The sequence below is a fragment of the Lissotriton vulgaris genome, chromosome 2_2, assembly GCF_964263255.1.
Source record: "Lissotriton vulgaris chromosome 2_2, aLisVul1.2, whole genome shotgun sequence".
NCBI lineage: Eukaryota > Metazoa > Chordata > Amphibia > Caudata > Salamandridae > Lissotriton > Lissotriton vulgaris.
This window is the reverse complement of record NC_141688.1, coordinates 129,788,763-129,803,672: the sequence shown is the minus strand read 5'-3', so window position 1 is coordinate 129,803,672 and position 14,910 is coordinate 129,788,763. Positions and strand designations below refer to the sequence as shown.

Sequence of the window (14,910 nt, the reverse complement as noted above, 5' to 3'; positions counted from 1 at the left end):
TCTAGTTCCTCATTACCTTATCATATTTTATTTGACTCCAGGTTACTCCCCTGACACACTTTGTCACATTCAAATATTATGTGTCTTCCACTCAAAAAAAAAATGCAGAACAACTATTCTCCAGTATTGGGGTGTCTTTCATAGATTCACATACTTGAATATTCCCCGTCGTTGAAGTGGGAGTCCCACGATAAATATAGCAATAAGATGCTAATAACATAAGTATGTAAAAACATAAACACATAAAAAAATACACAGTAGAATTCATAGAAATACCAAGACATATTTCCTACTTTGGAATACATGGTAGAGAGTATAAACACTTGCAACATATCCATGTCATTATGTTAGTCCAAACTGCAGCCAATCAGGAGCCAGCACCCCTCCAGAACCTTCTCCTCAGAGCTCAGTCTCTCTGATTTTCGTAGCACAGGAGTGACAAAGAGCCTATGAGGAGAAGAGAGCCTCTGAGGGGAGGTGGGTAGGTCGCATGTGAATCTATGAAAGACACCAATACTGGAGAACTACCTGTTTACAGGTAAGTAACAATTGTTCTTCTCCAGTATTGGGGTGTCTTTCATAGATTCACATGCTTGAATAGAATAGTGAGCAGTAGTAGCCGAAAAAGGCTTGAAGAAAACCATGCAACAACAGGGAAGAAAACTGCATTGACTATAATTAAGTCATGCAAGTAATAACCATAAGGAAAATAACCATAATGGAGGAGGGAAGACAGAGGCTCACCTTAGTTAAAAAGATTGCGAAGCACTGCCTGTCCCACTGCCGTATCTGCGTCATTGATGGTATCCAGGCAGTAGCGTTTTGTGATCGTGTGCCTGCTGGACCACGTGGCCGCTCTGCAGATTTGATGAAGCGGCACACAGGCAAACAGGGCAGTAGAAGATGACATCGCACCTGGTGGAATGGGCCCTCACGGAAGACTGAAGAGGCCTGCCGGCTTGCTGATGGCAGAAAGCAATTGCTGAAGAAATCCAACGTGCAATAGTTGGTTTGGCAACAGAACGTCCCTTGCTCATGCGTCCTTAGGCAATGAATAGTTGACCAGACTAGCGAAAAGGTGCTGTCCTATTGATGTAAACTTTAAGACATCTTTTAATGTCCAAGGAATGTAGGTGTTGCTCTGCCGGAGATTGAGGAATGGCAAAGAAAGTTTTTAAGAACACAGGTTCGTTAATGTGAAAGTCAGTAGGTACTTTAGGAAGGAAAGTAGGGTTGGTGCAAAGCACTACACAGTCCGATTTGAATTGGAGAAAAGGAGGTTTAATGGTGAAAGCGTGAATATCGCTTACTCTTCGAGAGAATGTCAGAACAAGGAGGACTACCTTCCAGGTGAGAAATTTTAAGTCCGTTCTGTGGATGGGCTCGAATGGTGCTTTCGTTAGTTGAGCCAGTACGACATTAAGATGCCAAGTGGGAAGAGGACGCTGAATGGGCGGAAACTTCCGGAATAATCCCTTGAAAAACTGGTGAATGACTCTGGAGGAGCAGAACGAGGTGGAACTATCTTGACAGTAGCGGGAAATCGCCGCCAAGAAGACTCTCAAAGTGGAATGTGAAAGTCCTGATTGAGCCAGTTGCAGAAAGAAAGGAAGAAGCTGATCCGGAGTGGAATGAAGAGGATGAATATTGGCATCTGCGCACCAATGACAAAACCTCTTCCACTTGAGTTTGTAGGTTTTGACTGTAGACTGAGCTCTTGCCTGTCCGTGCATGCTGGTGAGATATTTAAATGGGCAAATTCAAGGTGCTCAGGTTCCATGCTGACAATTTCAGAGACAAGGGGTTCGGATGACATACTTGACCCCCGTCCATCGTGAGGCGATCCGCTCGAGGATGCAGAAGTATGGGCTCGCACTGGGAGAGAAGTAGCTCCGAGAACCATGCTTGTCGAGGCCATCTGGGAGCGATCAGGAGGATGTGGCAAGGTTGTCTCCGCACTTTTTGACCGACTGTTTCGGATGTAATCTCTCATGCTCCAGTTCGAGGCTCTTTTGTCATCTCTTCAGTTTTCTAGTAGATCTCCACTCAACAGTATTGTCTCAATGGCATAGTTTTATTGCGTTCTGAGCGATCACCTCTGTGCGTTGCGTGTCTTAGACTCTCTTCCCATGGGCCACACCCGGCTGGGCTTTTCCTTTACTTCCATGGTCCTTCGGAGAATGACCTGCAAATGGCACAAGCTCTGTTCCGCTTCTGACTGAAGTAGTCACTCAAAATATCCCCATACTCACCTAACACTCAGTTTGCAACCTATGCCTCTCGCTGGATCATCAAGAGGAAAGCTGCGAGGCCTGCAAGTCATTTTGATTAAACAGACTCTTCGAGATTGACCTGCTCAATGCCAAGAGTTGCAGGGTAAACAAACGGACGATGTACTGGACTTTTTCGGCTAACAGGAGGCAACAGGAGGCAGACGTGGAAGCAATACACGATTTCGATTCTGACCCGGACTCAGCCACTCTCCAGCTAGCACAGAAGCATCAGACAGTGAGTACTTTTACCCCTAATCCAAAGCCGAAAACACGTCTTGTCTGAAAAGACTGCTTACGGTCTGCCACTGCAAAAAAACCATGGCACATCCTCACCCTCGGGCTTGGCTCCAGGTTTGGCCTGCAGTAGGGGCACCACCTTGTCGACCTCTGGGTCTTGAACACCTTTACCTTCCGTTTTAGCACCGAAACAAAAACATACTATTTAGGACTCGACCACAGCTGCACCTAAATCAAAACATTCTTCACCAACACGTTTCACTCCGCTCCGCCTCGCTGGTTACATGATCTTAAAAATCTCAGTCGCAGTTTCTGGGACTTCTCTCTTCCTGGCGCAGGCTACTTGCGAGCTCAGCCCTGTGTCCCTAATGCTTTGGCAGGCCAGCGCCCCAGATTCCTCTGCCGTGGCATCTGGCGTACATACTCTGCCAGCCTCTGCACCCTACCAGCTTCTCACTGTTTGCAGGGGGGTTCTTAACACACTGCTGCGCCCATTGTTCACCATTCACGATCTCCACCGCTGTCACAGGAAGCTCTGCACAGCGTACAGTTTCACTGGCCTCACCACTCTGCCATGTTGGGTCGTGGGCCACGCGTCTGCTTGATTCTCCGCCACAGCCCTCCCACCGGTGCTTACCAAGCCGGGGTCAGACCCATCGAAGCCCCCAGTGTCAGAACTTTTACCATTCTCTTTACTGCTGTGATATCTGCCAGTTGTGGTGGATAATAGGCTGATTGGCTGGACAGCCCACAGAGCCTCAGAGTGGCAGCCATTTTGCCGTCGGGCTCTCTCGTGCCCCAACAATAAGTGAGGGTTAAGGTAACATTTAATGGGTTATTTTGACGTATTATATTCAGTGGTCCAAAAATGAAGGTAGCATTGGATCCACTTATACAAAATGTGAGTAAACACATACACTTTCTTTTTTTTTTTTTTTTTTTTTTTAGTCCAAGCACTACTCATCTTAGTTATCATGAGTGCACTACACCAGTAGACTAGTACTTGAGAATGTACACAAGCTGTTTAGCCGATTGACTTTAATATTGAAGTCTGGTCATAACTGGTATTTCAGGTACATGTGTAAGTCTGCAAGCCTATAGAGAAAGGAACAAACCAAGCCTGGAATGTATGCAGGTCTACTTGAAGAATGCGGCCATGGAGTAAAATGCTACTTTTGGCAAAAAAATTGGAGCCCAACTATTTACAGATAAATGCATTTCTTTTTATATAGTGTAACTGGCCATTCCTAATAGAATAGAGATTTATGCTTATCAAATTTTTATGCGTTGAAAATCCTACTTAGAGCGAATGTTTCCTAGTAGAGACATTCATTTAAGGATTGAGCATCTGAAGAAAACATTTCTCCACAAATGCCTCTAATATGCAGGATGCCTCCACTTTATCCCTTGCTCGAATAGTTGCTCTGACCTTGTGAAATAATAAAGTAAGTCAACTGGAAGTTTTGTCAGATGACGAACTGAATCACTGGCCCTCATTAGTAATCCTTCATGGCTGCTGTACTTATTGAACATGAAAGTAGGTGGTTGGGCACAAATATACTTCATTGCCATTCCTGGCAGAGTATTTGTGGCATTTTCCAAGAAGGTCAGCCACATGCAATTAAACTTAACCAACCTCTTTTTTTCTTTACTGATGAATGGATACACAAACTGTTATTGCAAAATTCATATCTGATTTACACTCTCATTGATTTTCCACAGTTTGACAAATCTGCAAATTAGCTGAAGGAATTTCACCTTGAGATTTCATGCGGCCATTGCCTTGAATGCCTCTGACATATATAGTAATATTGCTATACCATGTCAGGCCCATCCTCATACTGGGAAGTTCAGCAACTTGCAAGAGATCATCACCCACTGTCTAAAGAATAGAAATTACTTCTGCCTTACTCTTCTCATCACAGAGTGTGTGAGATCCTGGCCCAGGTGATAAAGCAATTTTGGGATATTTTGCATAGGGAGGCAATAATCATGTCTTACTTGATCCTCCTGTCCCTTAGCATCACCTCGCCCACCTTATGTTTTTTCCCCACTCAAATGAAGTTATTTCATCTACATGTTAGGGACTATGAGAATGTACCCATTAGTTAAGGGTTTAAGGGTAGCTAAGGCACCCTTTAGGTGACTTAAATTCAGGAATGTACACTTTATGCAGTGTTGAGGATATTACAAATGTTATCATTACTTGTATCTTCACCAGTGGACCCGTTTTATTTACAGACTGAAATGTCAAATGTCATTCTCAACAGAAATTCCTTCCTTGAATTAGGGCAATAGTATGACGGTGATGTACTGCATGGACAGTCGGCACTAAATATTTTTAAGTTTTGTTGCTGAATGGCTAATAAAAATTAACTCTGTTACCATGCCGCAAGCTACAATAATTATACTTTATATACTGCTTGTATGTCTGCCACCTGTGCTACAGACTTCAGGATGCATAAGCTGAAACTTCTTTTTTGATAGATGCATAGAATTCCACCTAGGAGAGCCATTCCAGACTTAGACAATTGGGTTCTCTGCATTGAACAACCAAGTGCTCTCTTTGCATGTTATTTCTTTTTTAAAAATTTTGTATTAATTATTTCTCAGGAAAGTTACACTGGTTCTGAAAAATAATCAAGCAACATAAAGCAGCAACAAGAAACAATGGAAACAGAAAATCGTAGTTAATCCTGGATCAGAAATAGCAAAAAAAATACACATACTTTCTTTTAACCTTAGAGGCATAAATTTCCATTTGCATGTTATTTCTTGTGTAATTGTGAGGACTTCCAAACAATTACCGAGGCATTTAGTCTTTTTGCTATTTTTCTGATTGGCCCTTGCAGGCCTCCTGTATAATCAGTCGTACCAGGCTCTATTTGACTTGAAAAATGTCCAGCCTCATCTATGCTAGGGGATCATCTTCTAAATCTTAGTAATAGATGTATCAAGTGAAAACTTGGTAGTGTTGATCAGTCCATATTGTTGGATGGTAAGAAGCACAACTACTTGACCACTCAAGGTATTATTGTTACGCAATTTGTTTGGCTGGTCAGTTGGCCCTGCTGGTTGAGTGATCGCAGAGGGGAAGGTGTGAACCCCAGATGACCACATAATTATGGAAATGCTGGCATTAAAGGATAAATACCTATGGCAGAAGAGTCACAATTGATTGTACTGGGCAATTACTCATTAACGTTTTCTGGTTGACTTCTTTCCTTGGTCCTCTGAACAGCATTACAGGTGCTTAAACTCAATCATCAAGATTTCCCACTGTGTTTATTTCATCCTGATGATATAGGCTGCTTTTTTAAAATGTGTACTTTCTTTTGTAGTACATTGAGGACTCAGTTTCATGCCTATTCTTCTGATCGATACATCTGCCAGTGGATTCCTCACCTTGTGAATATCCCCCTGCGTCAGCAACATTCGGAAATTCTTCTGTAGCTCTTCACGAGGACGTGGACGACGTCACAGAAGGCACAGCTTCACGCACGCGGCTCCGCTGACGTCACTGACTCCATAATAGGACTTCGTCGGCGTGATGACATCAGTTCCCTTTTTTCCGCGTCGTCGACGCTAACGGTTTTAGAGGAATCCTATGTAGCTATTGAGTAACTCTGTTACTGTTTGTTGTTTCAGTGTTTTCTAGATTCTTTGTCTCCTGTTGAGATGTCCTTGAGGAAGACAGGATTCAAGGCGTGTGGAGAATGCGGGAAAATGATATCGATCACGGACCCTCATGAAGATTGTATATGGTGCCTGTCCTCAGACCATGATGTCCAGGAGTGTCCATGCTGCAAGAAAATGAACCCAAAGGCCCTTCATGAAAGAGGCGAAGCTCCTAGTTGCCAAGATGAAGGGTAAAAAAGACAAGAGGAGTTTGAAGTCGCGGTCGAGGTCTTGTTCGATGTCGCCTTAGAGGTAGTCTTCGGGGCATGCTTCTAGGTCAACAAAAAAGAAGCATAAGAAGAGGAAACGCGGATCTCTACCTCATTCTGGGAAGGATTCAGATTAGAGGCCGAAGTCGCCAGGTAGAAGACGACATCTTCTCCAGAAGTTCTGGATCCGGAAGGTGAGGCTACGCCCATGGAGTCGCCGGAGCATTCACCGGCTCCACTGTCGAATCCCTCTCCGGCGCTGTATCGAACACCAACTCAAGAGGAGGAAGAGGCTCCCTTGCCTGAGGGTTCGACAACTCCGGCTCACCAACCTGAGGAAGAAGACGACCAGAATCTGGTGCCTCCTGGAGAGCAGCCAGTGGGTTCATACCCTCCCCTCCCAGGCCCAGGACAAGACCCTACACAGTATTTAAACGCTATGTATGGTGTCTTCACGAGAGCCATGTACCCCTTTGGAGCGCTGGTTGGTCCCATGGATCCGATGGCTTTTAATCTGGGAGTCCCCTAGACGTATGCTCCAGCGCCGTTCATGCCATTTATGCCGGTTCCGACGCCGCCTTGGCTTCTCTCAGTGCCGCCGAGGTCTTCGACGCCGAGGTCTTAGTCACCGGTACCTATTCCACTTCGACCTAGAGTGCAGAGGCCTGTTCCATCGGCTCGGAGCTAGACGCCGGTTCCGGCTCCATCGGAGTAAATTGCGGATCTGCCGACGTTGTTCCCGAAGGAAATGTCAGGGCGCGAGGCTCAGCGACGTCTAGAGTAACAGGTACAGAGTAGTGGAGATGGAAGAAGATGAGCTGCAGGAATCGGATGATTTCTTTAATGACTTGAGGGAGGCTAGTGGATTGGAACTGTCTCCGGATTGGGAGTTATCTTCTGTCCCAGATGCCCCGTCTAAAGATGTCAATAAATGATAGTGTACCTGGCGCACTCAGATTCAATTTACTCTAATCTTACGATAAGTGTGCAATGTTCTGTAAATGCCTACTGAGCATAAATAACAATAAACCTTAGAGGCCCAGCCCCACAAGGGCGACTGGGACAACAACATGCATCAACACATGAATAATTTTTGGCAATAAAACGTTCAATTCATTTTCTCATTTGTTCATTCAAATAAACTTTTATATTTCCACAAGATTCTTCGAAGAATTTTACATCCAAAATACTTTTCAATTACATTTGAACAATTTCATATGTTACAACCAATATCACAATGTACATTATTAACTTCACACCCAATGCATTTCGAGACCTGGGTCTCTTCTTCAGGGGTATAGCTGCAAAAGAAAATATATCATGAGACCAATTCATTTGAAAAAAGTAAAGAGTTCTACTCTATAAAAATCAGTGTATCATGCCCAGTCACCAACACCTGTGTAACACGCCACCTTAACCAAACTTACTTGAAGTCCTTAATGTATTCCTACAAGAAACCACTGCAAAACAAACAAACTGACTTAACCTAAGTCCAACAACAATTTCTGCCTGAATTTAAACTCATGAAAAACCAGAACCTATGTACCTTTTGTTTCTTAGGATAAATTCTAACCAAGAGGTAGCAATCGCTGACTTCCTCTGTGATCCTGGCACTGTAAAATTATATGAACCATAATCAAAATCATATTCTCCGGAAAACAACAGCAAAACAACAAGAGGAATATTGATAGCCATGCTCTTACCTAAAAACAATGTTCCGATCGTTTTGGAGCCTGAGTGATCTATGAATAAAAATCGGAGGATAAGCTACTATTCACTCTGTATTTTAAACGGTCAAAAAAACCTCAAACGAAACCTGCGAACTGATTAGTCTTACCTATCAGTCGAAATCCTGCTCTCATCCCCACCCGTTCTCAACGCTATCGATGGACGCCAGGGCAAGAAGTAATCCTTCCGTGTCACGTGATCGCGATAGGATGATCATAAAGCTCAAAAGCGGACAAGAGTAAACACGGAGCTCCGTGTAGATAAAATACGTTAGTGTCTGTCTTCTAGTGCTTTCAGCCGGAAAAAAGCGAAACTAATCTAAATCCTCAGCAGATATTAACGAAGCGGAAATCAAATGTTATTTCTAATTTTGCGATTGAAAATAGCAAAACAATATTACCCCAAGTCATTCTCATTCCACATGAGTATTTCCTACAGTAAACTGCAGATGGTATCCACAAATCTTGAAAATTGATAAGTTGTAGAAACACCAGTATTTCCCATAAGGACCAAAGCCCCAATAGAAGAGATATTGCAGATCTCTGACAACCCATTGGCAGACGGTACCTATTTGCATCCCTGATTAAAAGCCAAGTCCTGGTCAAGTAGTATAGTACTGGAATCGGTTTGAAATCAGAATTGATAAACTGGGCAATCTCTTCCTTACTTAAAAAAGAAAAATGCATATGTGACAATTGTTGTTGTGGTTGGAAGATTAAGGAATCAGAAAGACCCCAAACATCCCAAATCAACTCAGTATCCCCACAAAGATAGCTTTTACACGTTTAGTTATGTTCAGCACATAGTTTTCACCCTACACATGTTTCGCAGCTCAAACTGCCGTTTCTTCAGGGCTGAAAGAAAGAAAGATAAAAGCTCCATTCAAACATAAATTATGGCACTCCTAAAAATCATCATTGTCCATGCTTACAAGCTTGAATAGTGCAGCTATCCGTTTGTCATTAATTGATAACCAATTGTGGAACAAATCTTAACACAATGCTCTTAACACAATATTATGACATTGGGATTTCCTTACCCAAATCCTCTTGTTAAGCAGCTCTCTTCTTAAGTACTTTAAGAAAATTCCTCTAATAACACTTGAAGATTCCAAGTTGGCAAACTGAATTCAAAAGGAAAAGATCAGAAATGTAAAGAGATCCACCAGTGCCTCATATGGACATGTGCACTCAAAACAGTTAAAAGCGTTTCCTCTCATCAGAGTGCCAATAGTCAAACCCCCACTTACGCTCCCCCAGTTGTATTGTGGCCGTAAAGCTTGACCAAAGTTTGTTGTGGGTAATCAATAGCGACCAAAGGTTTCCCTAATTTCACCTTTTAAAACCGTAGCCACATCTAAAGAATGAAACAAATAGAAACTGCCCATGTTAAACTGATCTTCACTAAATATATACAACTACTTTCACTAAAGAGCAATGGAAAGTCAGACTTGTAAGTCTGAAACAAAATCATTCAATAGCATTGAACACATCACCAAGGGTTATGCAACGGACCCCCATATACGAGGAAGACATGCCCAAAAAAATGTATTGCCTTACAGTGATGTGACTGTCTTGCAAGTCTAGCAGCATGCAGCATTGTATCTTGCAAAACCCTCCCATGTGATAAAAGCTTGCTCGTAAGCCTGTTAAGCACATAATCTGCTCATTTGTAGATGACCGGGCATGACCAGTCTCTTCCCAGCATTAGACAACACTTACTAAACTCGCTGTTGTAACGAAAAGGAAACGTAGACCCACATATCTAAAACCATTTCCATTCTCATGTTTCCAATAAGGTTACTTTTAGATCTGCAAGTGAAACACAGGGCCACAGGGCCACCAGCCACATCAGCCATAATGTAACCAGTCCAGTGATCTTTTGTTTGGCCAAATTAATGGCCATAAAAGCACACAAAAAATTCAGTTGCCACAGTCATAGCAGAAATAAAAGCATGTAATCACTTAAAAATGTTAAAAACACAGCAAAAAGAAACCTCACAATTTATAATCTAAGCCGCATACTTTTTCCTTCACTTTATAGCAGCGATAATATAGCTAAATACAGAAAAACACATTTCTAGTGTAGCTAAAGATTGTATTTATCCCAGGCCTTTGTTTGATGTACAGGGCTTGTCCAAAACAATTGGAGGGAAAAACACAGCTCTTATCGAACGGTACAAAGTGCAAAATAACATAGTGCACAGTAGATTGGGAGGAGGTGACATCACATGGGCCCCCGAAGGGAAGGCAACTAGATGAACATATTTAATCTTAACCTTGTCGGATAAAATCTGGGTTGCAAATTAAGCCAGGTTAAATAAGATTTCATACCTGGAGCATTAAATATTTGCATATAGCTTGGCTTCGCCGGTTACAAGATGGCCGTACTCTAAGTGGGCTTTGCCGGCTTTGCCGGCCAAGCTCTTCTATCCGACACAATCCTCCTGACATTGCAACTTTACCCGCACCACACCAACGTTTCCTGACTCTGGGGAGCACCTCGCACCTACCTGTCCCACTCGTGTGCTTTTACATGCCCCCCTGGCTGAGATCCCTGCCTCGGACGCTGCTGAGCGCTGTGAGTCCGCGCTACTGCTGGGGGGGATCGCCGGCTGGGCTGCGGGCCGTTTGTTGTGTGGCCCGGTCCGGTGGCGCCGCAGCCTGGCTATGGCCTAGTGTTACCCTCCGGCCTTGCGTAGGTGCAGCTCTGCCTGGGCATGGCTGAGGGAGCGGCAGACCTTCCTCGCTCCCCTCGCTGGTTTCCCCACCCCCCTCGGTGTGCGCCGGCCTCTAAATCCTGCTCTGCCCCTGCTGCTCGGTGCTGTGGGGGACGTCTGCCCTTGCGGCTGAGCCGCCCTGGGCGCTTCACCCGCACCGCGCAGAAGCCCACCTGAGACTTCTGGCCTGCTCCTGGGTGCACTGCGGGGAGTGGGAGGGACTCCTGCTGCTCCCTGACCAGCGCTTTTCTTGGCCCGCACCTGATGCTGACTCAGCTGCCCCGAACGCGCCTGGCTGATCTGGCTGTGCCTCGGCGCTCTGCCTCTACACTGCGTGGGCCCTCTCCTCTGGGCGGAACTTCCTGGCTTCTGGCTCCTTTGCGGGCGGACTACTGGACGCTGCTGGGCCTGGCGGGCGGTCGCTGGGCCCCTCTTCATCTGCTCCTGCGTCGGCCCTCCTGGGTGCATAGTTCACCTATAAAATGCCCACTGGTGTATCCCTGGGACCCCTGCTGTGGCTGCCTGAGGCTGGCCGGGTGCCCTGCTCCAGCCTTTAACCTGGGCGTGACACCCCCATGGTGTGCCACACGCTCCTCAGCTGCTCCCTGGGACTGAGCGCCATTCCTTCGCGCCCAGCTGGGCATTCTGGTTGTGATGTCCGCCTTGGCCCCGGTGCCACCTGTATGCTGCTCTGGCCTGGGGCGCCCCACATCGCGTTGTGCTCCGGTCTTCCTCTACTCATCACCTGCTGGTGCCAGCTGGGCAAAGGACAGTTCCCCAGGCTCCCTTCATTCATCTCCGGCTGACCGCTGCGCTCCGCGCTGTGCTGTGGGGGACGCGTCTGCAGGCCTGCTGGAAGTGTCTCCCGGTTTCCTGGATTGTGCTGCCCACTGGACTCTGTGCTCCTGGCCGCTAATTGCTTGTTAATCTCCCCTCTTTGCCGGCTCGTCCGCCATCCGGTGTGTTTTGGTGCCCACCAGAATTGTACATCGCCATGGGGAAATCAGACCCGAAGCAGCCCAAGATCGCCTTCGAACTCAGCAGATCCTCACGGACGGAGCGAAGGCGATAATTCTTGAGGTCAAGTCGACCGTCACCGGCATTGCTTCCCAGCTTGATCAACTATCTGCCCGCCTCAAGATTACAGCCACTTATGTACAAAATGGCCCTACCTGATCAATCCGGATTTATCCCAGAACGATCGACCACACATAACCTACGAACCATATTTGCCTTATTACATCAGCTGAACCCAGATTTGCAAGCTGTAGCAGTCCTACTGAACGCAGCTAAAGCTTTTGATTCCGTTGAATGGCCCTATATGTTTGCGATTCTGAAAAGAATAGGGTTACCACCAATGCTTATTAACTGGATCTCCCTCCAATACACTAAGCCTACTGCTCGTATCCAGGTAAATAAACACACTTCAGGTGTAATATTGATACAACGCGGCACCAGACAGGGCTGTTCGCTATCCCCACTACTTTTCTCCATAGCTTTGGAGCCATTAGCCTGCAAAATACGACAGAACTATGCACACACGGCACTCCGGTTCCATCTCAGGCTAATTAGCATATCATTATATGTGGATGATATGGTATTATACTTAAGAGATCCCGAAGATGATCTATCTCCACTTCTACGCGAATATATTAAATTTGGGCGTTACTCAGGATTGCAAATTAATTGGGACAAGTCAGCAGTAATACCACTGACAGTAAATACAAAAGCACCGTTTTTGGAATTTCCCCTTCTATGGCAGGAAGATCCGATTAAATATGTCGGGATATGGGTACACCGTGAGGCTGACATAGTACTTCGATCTAATTATGGTGTTGTAGTAGATGGCATGGAGGTACAAGTAAATAGGTGGATTACTCTCCCTCTTTCGTTAGCAGATAGAATATCGTTAATAAAAATGGTACTATTACCCAAGCTGCTGTATTTATTTATTAATATACCAATCCTGCCGCCAACTCCAATCTTTAATAGAAGAAGTGTGGCCTTTGTCAAACTAATATGGGCAGGCAAGCAGGCCCGAATCAGTCTAAAAACCATGATACATCCATATGCTGCAGGTGGTTTCACAGGTCCTGATATCTACTTATATTATTTATGCGCCCAGGCACAATATGCCTACTATTGGTATCATCCAGTGAAATACCTACCACACCTAGCAGTGGAAGATGGCGACGCGGATCCGATACCACTAGCCCATATCCTTCCTCATACACGACCTCACCTATCTATGCGGGAAATAAACATGATACGTACAACATCGCAGGCATGGCAGCGCATCGGTTACTAAGCGAACAAGACTCCCCTATACACTCCAAACCTACCACTAGCAAACCACCCTGCCATATCGGTCACACAAGAACACAATAGTATGCTATTGCTGGAACAGGTAGGTATAACGCAGATGGGCGATCTATACTCTTGACGGAACTTTTATTACCCCTGACAATCTATCGTATATTAAAAACCAAGCACTGCTATTCAGATTCAATTATCATAGGCTTAGAGTGGCTGTAAGGGAATTGTACCCCTCATTCCCCATGGAACCCCCTAGTCTTCAACCACTGCAGACACTGATAGCTGCACCCACGCACTCCCACATTATCTCACAACTGTATAAAATGATACAAATTGAAATAGGCGCCGATACCTTTAAACATGCGACAAATGGAGTGAAGTACTAGATAATCCACTGACGGACGAAGACTGCGTCTCCTGCTGCACACTTATCACGTTGCTCACGCCTAACGGCAATCTCCGCATCATAAGTTTTTAAATACCTTCATCAAACATACCACACCCCAGCTAAATTGTGTAAATATGGCCTGCGAGACCACGCACACTGCAAAAGATGTTGTACTGACCAAGCAGACTTCATCCATCTTGCATGGCATTGTGATGGGGTACAGAAGTTCTGGGACAATGTTATTTACCATTTGGGGCTACTGGTGTCAAGTACACTGCCGTGCACACCCCAGCTCTGCTTGTTGGGCCTTAGCATACTTGCTAGAGCTGTGTAAAGGAAACTGATTGCCATAATGTGTTTCCTTGCAAAACGCAGGATTGCGATGCTCTGGGACAGCAAAATGTCCCCTACTCTTCAAAGCTGGCTTTTCGATGCGGTCTATTGTAGAGATAACTTTCTGTTATATGCAGAAGAACTACCAACTACCTCTAAGCCATCGGACATTTGGGATCCCCTGACAAGCTATCTGCGTGAACATCCGGACTTACTTAAATCTGATCGCTAAGCCAAATGAAGAACAACATTGTTCTACTGTGTGCATTGTTCCACTATCTATTATTGGATGCTGTGTTCTGTTTATTTCCCCTCTGTGATGTAATATAAGGTAATGATATAGATGTGATCACCAATGTGTACAATTGTTAGAATTTTCAATTAAAATTTTCATAAATAAAAAAAAAAACTATCCGCCCGCCTCGACTCGCTGAAGGTTTGTGTTGATTGCCACTACAACAGACTTCTCCATGTGGAATCCAGGGTGTCCGACGCCGAGGACTCGGCCACCCAGTATAGGCAGAAACGGGAGAAGAATGAAGATTTGGAGGCTCGCTCCCGCCGGAGTAACCTTCGCATCACGGGCCTTCCTGAGTCCACCAACAATCTCCCAAGATGGAAGACTTTGTTGAGCAACTAATATAGGTACTCTTCGGGGACGTCCTATCCCAATTATTCGTCGTGGAACGTGTACACCGTTCCCTTGGCCCGGGTCCGGGTCCGGGTCCTGGTCCTGGTCTGCCTCCCATAGTGGCGAAGGTCCTGAACTACTGAGATAGATGCTATTCTCCTGGTGGCACTCGATAAGGGCACCATCACGCACCAGGGAAACATCCTTTCCTTCTATCCGGACTACACTCTTGACTGTTGAAGCCGCCAGGAGAGAGTTTTTGCCAGCCAAGCGCATCCTCCAGAAGCATGAGGTTTCATATTCTCTGGCCTATCCAGTGAAGTTGAGGGTCCGGCAGGGTTCCAAGACTTATCTTTCCTGATCCGAGGGAGGCCCTTGCATTTGCTAAGACTGGAAAA

General features: G+C 45.3%; 1 protein-coding gene across 1 annotated transcript in view; it reads left to right on the top strand.

Annotated features, from left to right (window-relative positions):
- The window catches only part of RAB8B (RAB8B, member RAS oncogene family), a 207,615-nt gene that overhangs the window by 88,918 nt on the left and 103,787 nt on the right, over window positions 1-14,910 (top strand). The window lies entirely within an intron of this gene.